At 39.0% G+C, this 11219-nt stretch overlaps 1 pseudogene; it reads left to right on the top strand.

Annotated features, from left to right (window-relative positions):
* LOC148021155 (chaperonin CPN60-2, mitochondrial-like) overlaps positions 1-7100 on the top strand; it is a 105688-nt pseudogene extending 98588 nt beyond the window's left edge.
* The last annotated feature ends 4119 nt before the right edge of the window (positions 7101-11219 follow it).

The following is an 11219-nucleotide window of genomic DNA, read 5'->3' on the forward strand; positions in this document are numbered from 1 at the left end:
ACTATCTTGTCACAATGTCATTGTAGGATCATGAGGTTTTGTGTCTCTTCAGGGATCCCTACTTACCAAATGTCTTCTTCTCCTTCCTTGGCCTTGAGCTTGGCTTTAAGCTCACTTATCTCTTTTTGACACAAGGCCACTTGGCAGGTTTTCTCGATCTCAAAGACTACTAACATATCCTTTTTGGCTTCTAGCTTAGCAATGGACACCTTCTTTTCCTCTGTTCTTTCTAGTTGTGAAAGGAGTTTTTTGACGTAATCATCATAATTGGCGGACCGAAGCAATGTTGTAGAAGTAGTCATTGTGGATGCTTCTATTTTTTGTCTTTTGGGATCTTGTCTAGACTTCGCATCTGCGGTGGTTGTCGATATTTTTGCTCCAATCACTGGGGTACTTCCACTCACACATTGAGTTATCTCTTTATTGACCAGAAATTGCACCCAAGCCACAAGGTTACTGGCATCTACTATGGTAGAAGTGCCTTGGGTGGGTGTAGAGACTTGGGTAGTGGGCACTAGGACAAGTGGGATAATGGGGTCAATTAGACCCTTGCCTTTAACCCCCTTGACTACTGGAGGTGGAACGCTTTTGGGTACCTAGGAGCTTGTCCTTGGGCATTCTTCTTCATAGGGACTCATGGCAGCCAGCTTCTCCTCTCTAGAAGGCTACTCCACCAATAGGCAGATGGCCATGGATATGTCTTCTTCTTCTCTCCTCCTGAGCTCTTTGGCTTCTTCATTTGCTTTTCACTTTCTCTCCTCTTTAACCCTCTTGGATTCCTCTTCTATTTGCTTTGACTCCTCCTTTTCTTTTCTCTTTCTTTTTTCTTCAACGTTTTCAGACTCTCTTTGGGCTCTTTATAGGTTTGCTTTCTCTTTCTTCTTGTTCTCTTCTTCGGCCTTCTCTTGTGGAGTCTTTTTTTTAAACTTCTTGGCCCCTCCATGACTAGATTGTGCTTTCTGCTCTTCTTCTTCGTCACTCATCGTTCTCTCACTGGACTGCTCTTGCTCATGGTGAGGTGGTGACCTGTTCGGTGTTTCATCAACTTCTTCTCCATCTTGAGCTTCCCCCAATGATTCCCTAATGATTGCCATAAAAAATTCACCAAATCCTACGGTCGAGGACTTGGAGGATGACGTCTTCCTTGCCCTAGAGGCCAAGGACTCTCCACCTACGGGTCTTCCTCCTGTGGCTAGTGCCTTACTTGAAGTTTCAATGGTCTTTTGCATGAATTTGTTTAGGTTCACTTCATCTGGAGACTTAACTGCAACGCTTTCCAACTTCAACACATTGATCCTGCTCATCAATGCATTGTACCTTTGGTTGGAAAAATAGGGCATGCACCATTTTGGCTTGCTGTTGGACCTCTAGATCAAGGATATCTACCAAGCTGATGCCATCATTAGTGTGGACTAGGACTTTGTCCACTCCAAGCATGCTATATACATTCCTTTTTGGACGTCTTTCAACCTTGTTGGCTAGGCAAAGTTCCCTCTCCACCAACTTTGGGGTCAGCTCAACTTCCACATGGTGGACGTAACACCATATTGCGAATATATGGGAATTTTCCATAAGTTTGGGACACGTGGTCAAATCTTTGGATACTGTAACTCCAAACTGAGTGCTTTATAGCTCAATAGAATCCATTTTTCAAGTGCTTTCCAATTATAGGCCATATCATATGGTTTTGAGAAACTTATGGGCATGTTATCTAGGCGCCACCTTTTTAGTGTTCAAAAAATGGGAATTGGGAGATTCCCAAACTCACTAATATTTTGTTGCATACTTTTTGTAGTCGACGGCTTGGCCAACCTTTTCCACATACTTCTGCAACTTACATTGGTTCATGATTTTCCATATGGCCTACTCCTCCATGACCACGTCCTCAAAATTCAAGATGTGCTTAAACTTGAATTGGTTGTAGGCCCTTGTCTCCACTGAGAGGTTATACTTTGCCTACTCTTCCTCCGAGAATGGAAATTTGTTGGGTTTTTCCTATCCTACCATTATAGATGCCTGTCATGAAGCCATAGCTCACAATTAGTGTTTTTTTTAAAACAATTTCTTACGGAAAGACATGTAGAAAATGGTTGTGTGCTTACAGAAAGTTCAAGTGCTTAAGTACAGAAAGAGAGTTTTCCTTCAAGCACTCCATGCATTCCAACCAACTTTATGACACTTTTCCTTAATCCCAAGTTGTTTTTAATCCATTGTTTTTCACTAGTCTATTTTTATGTTTCAAACTTTACCCCCTCCCCCTTGGGAGATCAGAAGAATGTTGAGATATTTGCAATCACACCTACTGTAGTCCCTTTGTGAGAAGCCCTCAATGCATCGAAAACAATCTCGTACTAGAAGCCTTTCGAAAAATAACATTTGCATAGAGACTGACTACTTATCATCATAAGTAATAAGGCATCATGTTTTATTTAGATATTTATTATTCTTAAGAAATAATATCAATACATGATTTCCACTCGATTGGGTGTCTAATGGACTCCTCAAATGGCATGGAAGTTAAGGATACCAAGGAGCATGCTAGTGATAAAGTCTACGATGATGGCTCACTATGTGCACCATGGATGTCCTCCTTTTGGAGTTTTCTGTTGTCTATATTGTAAATAAGAAATCAATTGTGACTTAACAAGATAGACCCAAGTATACTTGTTAGATATTAAGTTTTCTTCCTCATTCCTCACTCTCTAGGTCATGTGTTTGGATGGAGTATGTTGCAACTAGATTTGTTGTGGCCCCCTTGTTGCCTTCATAATTTCTTTGTCCAGGTTGATGATATCAGTATCGTTTATTACCACACATCACATTAATACTTCTAAACAGTGCAAAATAACTACAAATACGTTCTAGATCCATATATAACAACCTTTGATAATCTTTGTCTCTAAAGTAATGCTATGCACTAGCATTACTCTTATTATTTTAACACCAAGTGACTCTCCTTCTACTTGAGGAAAATACTTTGTAACTATTGTTAAAAACAAACACCTTGGAAGATTTCCCTTTCTTCCTAGTTTGCATGCATTATATACACGAAAATTTTGCATTTGCTGCATTTGATAAACCAAACATACACTTCAATGCTTTTAAATCACTTGCAAGATGCCATTCAATTTGATAGTCCCCAAATCCCTTGATGTGTAAAATTGCTCCATTATTTTACTATTGAATAACACTGGGTATATTAGCGAGGTTTAAAAAAACTTTAAGTACTTCATGGTCCTCTGGTACTTCAAATGCTGCAAGCCACCATATTTCATTCTTTGACTGTACACTAAAGTGTAAAGGATGGTTTTCATCGATGTTGGGATTCAATGCTTGATTCATAAGTGTTATACTCACACATTCAAGTTTTTTTCCCTTAATAATCTCACTCTCATAAAGTTTGAGGACAAACTTAAGCTTGCCTCTACATTCTTCCATAGACATATTGTAGAACTTGACCATAGCAATTTGAACCCTACATATATCCAATACAATGTTGTTGGATGCATTCAATACAAATGCAACTTATTTGGAACCATACTTCAATATGTGTGTATTTTCCAAATGCGTTGGCTCACCAATTAGTTCTAAAAATTTCTCATTTAGTTGTTTTTGAGCCTTCTTCACGTGAAATGGTTTTGGTAGAGGCATTACTCGCCTAGTTTTGAAGACTTGCTTAAATCCTGTATTCAATTGTTGATAGAGCATACTATATGACTCAAAACTCATTCCCACCATGTCACATAATTTCTGAGTATCTGTAGCAGTAAACAAGTTGCTCACATCCCTATGATGTTCACTTGCAACAGCATCTACAATGTCCCTGAATTTATGATTTTTCAATGCATTTTTCACCATATCCTTGCTTAGGACTTTGGCAATAGTATCATTCTCTGCATGAGGGAACATATTTCTCATTGAGCAGATTGAGCATATATCTGTCTATGATATTGTCCCTTTTCTTTGGTTAATTGGTGAATTGGTTTAACTAATCGGATGCGCTGACATGCTTCTTTGGTTTTTCAAGTGGGCCCAATCTCCAAAGTTTTTGTGAGCTTCCTCTTTATGTTTCGATTCTCCTTATCCATAACTTTATACTGTAACTCCATATTTTGCACGTGTGTAGCCTGCATAGCATATTCAATGACAGACATTGCTTGTTGTAGGCTTTGGTTCTCCCTATCCTTCTCAACCAATAATCTATCCTTTTCCATCAAAAACTACATATTTCCTTGTAATCTTGTCTGCATATTTGTCAAGGCTTGATGAACCCCTGCTAATCCTTGTGTGACAAGTCTACATTTGTATCCATATAATCCTTCATTGCCTTCACAAACGAACTTTACAAATGATGTAAGCCCTTCAAATTGTGGTGGCCTTTGAGTGACTGGATCGGGTGGATAAATGCACCCATCAACCCAAAGGTCCACTCTTTTTTTTCCCTGCATTCCTTTCTTGTTGCATCCTATATCTTATTGCATCATCCCTTTCTAAAGTTCTTTTGAAAATTGGTGCATATTCATCCTCCAATTGAAAGTGAATATCTCTCTTTATCTTGAAACATCCTACACCTACATCCTATAAAGAAAAATATATGCCAATTTTAACATTACACAATTACACCCCTTTGATTAATAGTAAGCGAAGGAGTCGATGCCGATTTTCTAATCAATAAACACAATATTAGAGAGTTTGGGAATCTCTCAATTTCCATTTTTTGAATACTAAAAAGGTGGCACCTGGATAACATGCCCATAATTTTTCTTAAAACCATATTATCTGACCTATCATTGAAACTCACTTAAAAAATGGAATCTATTGAGCTATAGAGCGCTCAATTTGGAGTTATAGTGTTCAAGTTATGACAAATCCAAAGATTTGACCACATGTCCCAAACTTATGCGAAATTTCCATATTCCCCAATATGCTGTTAATAGCAAGAATGTCTAAATATCTGGGAGTAGCAAGTCAGCATCAATACAGCAACATGTAGATAATTTTGGATTGGCTCAAATGACACAATTACACCCCTTTGATTCACTATATCTCTATTCTTTTTTACCTAGTTGGATCTTGTCTCTTTCTCTTGATTTCAGTCATGATAGACCCTAATCAAACCCTAATGGGCATGTAATCTTAGCTTTTAATCTACCTCTAATCAGCATCCAATCTTATCTTCTATTCTATCCAAAATATTCTCTCTCTCTCAAGAAGAATTGATCAAAGATATTTAAACACATTTATACAGAAGCTTGGCTAATGGAGAACAATAACATCATCTTATCTTCTACCCTAATCTACTATTTGTCACTCTATCACCTATTTTCTTAGTTCATCCCACATAGTCCTCTCTCTTTCCCCCTCCCTTCTCCCCTCTCTCTCTCTCTCTCTCTCTCTCTCTCTCTCTCTCTCTCTCACGAGTACTTCACATTGCACTTGTCCAATACACTGCACTCGAGGGTTGTCTCTTGATTTTTCAATTACTTCCATGCTATGGATTGGGTTGATGCATGTTTTGCACCATCATTGAGTACTAGCCTGACGTAATGTCTACTACAATTATATGCATTAGATCTTAGATACATGCGCACTTGAGAGAGCACCTTTCATTGTGTATGCATAGTTCTTTGCACCCATGAGAGTTGGGATATTCATCACCAAACTATGAATCTATGGTTGGTTGAGTTGGAAAAGTGGTTGGGTGGAGGATGCCTTCAATTGTGCATTTTTGGGAGTATGGAGCAGAATACAACATCATGAGGACCATATTTTTGTTGAGCGTTTGTGAGTTTTTGGGAGGGTGGAGCAGAATACAACATTTCTTCTTTATTCAGTGATGAGAGGTGAGGTTAAGGATATTGTGTTTGCATCTTGCATGATGCATGGGCACATGTAGATAGACTAGGCACTATGTTTTTCGGTGCATACATCTTTCCAAGTGTAGCATTGCTTATGTAATTGCATGGTATAGATTCAAATTTGCACTACTTCTCAAATTATGAATGGCTAAGCACAGTGTCTGATTACAAAGCATGTTTTCAAATAGAAACACATTATATTGTTACATGGTGTGGGAGTAGTTGGCTGATGCAGTCAAGGTCACAATGGGTCCTAAGGGAAGAAATGTTATCATTGAAAAGAGATTTGGAGCTGCAAAGATTACTAAGGATGGAGTTACTATAGACAAAATCATTACATTCAAAGATAAACTAATAATGTTTGAGCAAGTCTTGTAAAGATAGTTGCTAATGCTACAAATGCATTTTCTAGGGATGGAACTACTTGTGCTACAATTCTTACGATTGCACATAGTTATTGAAGGTTGCAAGTTTGTAGCAGTTGGGATTAATGAAATGGAACTAAGGTGGGGTATAAACATGGTAGTAGAATCTGCTATAGAACATTTGAAAGTAAGAGATGATTGGCTTATTGGAAGAGATTTCTTAGGTGGCTATGGTTTCAGCAAACAGTGATAGAGAAATTGGTGATCTTATTACAAGAACCATGGAAAAAGTGGGGAAGGATGATGTGATCACTCTTGCAAATGGTAAAACCTTGTAAAATGAATTGGAGATTGTCAAAGGTATAAAAGATTGATAATTGTAGCTTTATATGTCCCTACTTTGTCGCCAATGAAAAGACACAAATGTGAATTGAGAATCCATTGATTTTAATACATGGCAAAAACATATTTGTAAACCCCCTTATACCTATTTTGGAGCTTGTCATAAACACGGGGGACTCACTAGTAGTAATAAGGAGATGTCACCTGTGTGCAAGAAATATATGAAAATACCCCTTATCTACCCCCTATTTATAGGACCTTACCTTATAAACTATACCTTCCTTCCCTAAAATAACCCCCCTCCCTTACACTCATGTGGTACCATACAGTAAACCCTAGTGGATCCTCCTTGGGTCATGAAGAACCATAGACCTCTTCTGATAGTAGTGCTGATGAGGATGTGGAAGGTGATGTATTAGCAATGCTTATACTCAACAAATATCGTGCAAGTTTGAAGGCGTGTGCCATCAAAGCTCCAAGTTTCGGGGATAACCAAAAATTTTATCTATGAGATATTTACATCCTCAGTGGATGACATCTATCAAATTCTGAAAGAAATCTTATTGGTCCATGGGTACGCTAGAATTTTGAAGCATACTAATATTTTGTTAAGGGGATGAATGCCGTAAAAGTTCTAGAGGCTGCTCAACAAGCTTGACGGTTGTCTTATGATGCAACAAGCCCAAGTATGTCATTTCAAACTCAGAATTCAAAGCCTTTCGAGTTTGGTTGATCATATCTTCATAGTCACATGTAATAAGAAGGTCTTCCACATATAAGACAACCACTACACAATTTTCACCATCCCATGCTCTGGGGGACTTGTTTCAGCCCATACAATGCCTTCTTCAGCTTACACACTTTGTTCTCAAAATGGGGGGTCTCAAATCCTAGTGGTCGAGCCACGTACACCTCCTCCTTGAGATCATCATTTAAGAACATTAACTTAACATCCATTTGATGAATTGGCCACTGCTTGTGGGTGGCCACTACAAGTACTATGCTAATAGTGGTCATTCTAGCAGTTGGAGAAAATGAATCTTAAAAATCAAGCCCTTCAACCTGTGAAAATCCCTGTGCAATCAGTTTGGCTTTATACTTTTCTAAGGTACCATCAACCTTGTACTTCATCTTCCAGATCCACTTGGTACCAATAACCTTCCACTTTGCTGGCCGATCCACTAGCTCCCAATTATCATTCTTCGTGATGCTGTCATACTCGGCTTGCATAGCTGCCTTCCATGCTGGATTTGCAAGTGCTTCTTCTAAGTCAGTTGGCTCCTTTACTTCTCTCGTAATCTCATCCATCAAGGCCGTATTGACTATGTGAATAGAAGTCCTCCTTTGCTCCTCTATTCTTTGAGACCTCCTTGGTCCACGTCTGCCTTCTTCTCAACAGATGTAGGCATAGGATTATTATGGTCATAGAGCTACTTCACCCAACGCGGCAATGACTTTTTCGGTGGGGTGATGTCAGGTTGGTGAACTTTTTCCTCATCATCTAAAGATGATGCTAGTGCACAGATGGGACGCCGTATGCGTGCGTAGTGAGCGTCAGAAGGTCCCCAAGAACAAAATAACTCTACTTTTTACACAAAAACCAATGAAGAAAGCTTGCACGATATTAAAAAGAGACCAATTGGGTGCAATCTCCCCCCATGCCTTATGTGAGCGCTCCACAAAGCATGTATTTTATATATTATTCATCTTCAAGCTCAAATAATAGCCCAATTTACAAAATAGCACGCTTTAGCTTTTGTGTTTGCTTTTGTGCCACTAAAGAATTAAAGCTATTGGGTGCCCAAGAAGTCAGGCGGTACCCAAATACAATGTCCAATACAAATATTTAAATTGTGCGCCCATGTGCATACAAAAATAATAAATAAATATCAAGTGCTTTAATAAATAAGCGCGAAAAATATAGGCGCCATGCCTAAGATACGAGCCCATCAAAACTTGATGATAATTTGAATACACGCTATCCTCCAATGCTTCCCAATGCCACCACTGCTCACTCTACGCATCAACTGAAGCATTCACAATTGTTAGAAAAATAATACAATTAAACTGACAAAAGTGAATACCTAGCAATCTTCAGCTACAAAAATAAATTGGTTAGAAATCAATCCTAACCTTAATTTATTACGAGTGTGCACTCTAAACTTATAAACATTTATTAATTTAAATATATATTTTGCAGAATCACCCGCTATGGAATCACCCACGTACACATAAAATTAACAAAACACCCGAAAAGGATAGGCGTCCCCATCGACTTTTCGCACAAAGAATCCAATTTATGTATGAGCCCTGGTAATAATAAAATTTTACGGAATCCACCGCTAAACCTCACGAAATCCATCGTGGAATATGCCTCCTGGCATCATACCCCCGTATTGCGTGATCCATTGAAAGTATGAAATTTGAAGTTTCTTTTACTTATCTTTGTTTCTTTGCGAATGGATTGGGCTTCAAGTGTTGCATCAATGGTACGTCGTATAAGATCTTCGGGTTGCGATCCATCTTGATCGGTGGTAGATCGTTGCAAATTGGCCAATTGAACTTGCAAAGCTTGTCGAGCTCTTCGTTCCTCTTGAAGCTGCATCATAATCAAATCCAACTTTTGCTCCATTGTTGGTTCGGGTAAATCACCTTCATAAATCGTCATGTTTTGTTCAGTCATCCTGCAAAATTCCAAAAGACCTCACACTCTCGAAACCTTGTTAGTGGGATGAGCGTAGCTCAAAGGCGGGTTTACAAGGCTTGTATATATTTTGTTTGGCTTTTGTAGTATCTCTCCTTTACGATTGCGGAATTCGCTGTCACAACCATCTTCCAAGAGAATAGTGTTGCGTATAGACTACGTATAAATTGCGTATAGTCTGCGTGTGAATTTCTTTTTTTTTTTGCTGAAACTAGTTCAGCAAGTCTGTGTGAACAAGGACTTCTTGAGAGTAGTACAATGAATCGTGTATTGCTGAGTATGAACTGCCTCTAAGGTAGTTGGTGAAGATGACTTTGATGACCTTGGAGACTTGAGAAACTTGGAGAACTTAAAGCTCGGAGTTTTAAAGCTTTCTGACTAGGTGTGATTTTCGTGGACAAGAGGACGTTGTCGGCCGATTTGATGTTGATCAATTCATGCCGTTGCCGCCATTTTATGAATTCGTTTATGGAAGCTTTTTACTAAGCTTCTTGTAAAGCTTAATAATCTTAACCTTAAAGCTTTGAAAGATATGGAGGATTTCTTATCTCTATATTCCACGACTTGATGAAGAAGCTTTGCCGCTAGTCCTTCGCCTATTGAGAGAGGTCCTTTACGATCAAACGGTACAGAAGGGGGTTCTTGACTGCCAGGAACATGCTGGTATCGACCCTTCGCCACGAGACTGACTGTAGAGCTTGATTGTTCCAGGAGCTTCGCCTTCACGCGAGATGGTAAGCGATTGGAAGCTCTCGATCTCAGCTTTGCTTTGATACCACTGGTGTACAGATCGGACGCCGTATGCGCGCATAGTGAGCGTCAGAAGGTTCCCAAGAACAAAATAACTCTACTTTTTACACAAAAACCAATGAAGAAAGCTTGCACGACATGAACAAGAGACCAATTGGGTGCAATCTCCCTCCATGCCTTGTGTGAGCGCTCCACAAAGCATGTATTTTATATATTATTCATCTTCAAGCTCAAATAATAGCCCAATTTACAAAATAGCATGCTTTAGCTTTTGTGTTTTCTTTTGTGCCACTAAAGAATTAAAGCTATTGGGTGCCCAAAAAGTCAGGCAGTATCCAAATACAATGTCCAATACAAATATTTAAATCGTGCGCCCATGCGCATACAAAAATAATAAATAAATATCAAGCGCTTTAATAAATAAGCGCGACAAAATATAGGCACCATGCCTAAGATACGAGCCCATCAAAACTTGATGATAATTTGAATACACGCTATCCTCCAATGCTTCCCAATGCCACCGCTGCTCACTCTACACATCAATTGAAGCATTCTCAATTGTTAGAAAAATGATACAATTAAACCGACAAAAGTGAATACTTAGCAATCTTCAGCTACAAAAAAAAAAAGGTTAGAAATCAATCCTAACCTTAATTTATTACGAGTACGCATTCTAAACTCATGAACAAAACACCCGAAAAAGATAGGCGTCCCCACCATCGACTTTTCGCACAAAGAATCCACTTTGTGTATGAGCCCCAGTAATAATAAAATTTTACGCAATCCACCGCAAAACCTCACGAAATCTACTGTGGAATATGCCTCCTGGCATCAGATGCTTCCTCCTCCTTAAGGATAGGGACAGCTCTCATGAGTGGGGAAGGTGGTTGGGATGGAACTAGTGCTATAGTTCTTACGAGTGCGCATAGTCACTGAAGGTTGCAAGTCTATAGCAACTAGGATGAATGCAATGGACCTAAGGTAGGGTATAAACATGGTAGTAGAAGCTATTATAGAATATTTGAAAGTAACCTAAGATGATTAGCTTATCACAAGAGATTGCTTAGGTGGCCACAATTTCAACAAATGGTGATAGAGAAATTGGTGATCTTATTGCAAGAGCCATGGAAAAAGTGGGCAAGGATGATGTGATCACTGTTTTGCAGATGGTAAAGCCTTGGAGAATGAATTGGAGATTGT

The sequence above is a fragment of the Lygodium microphyllum genome, chromosome 18 (genome assembly GCF_053477565.2).
Source record: "Lygodium microphyllum isolate KBCC chromosome 18, Lygodium_microphyllum_v1.1.10, whole genome shotgun sequence".
Classification (NCBI taxonomy): Eukaryota; Viridiplantae; Streptophyta; class Polypodiopsida; order Schizaeales; family Lygodiaceae; genus Lygodium; species Lygodium microphyllum.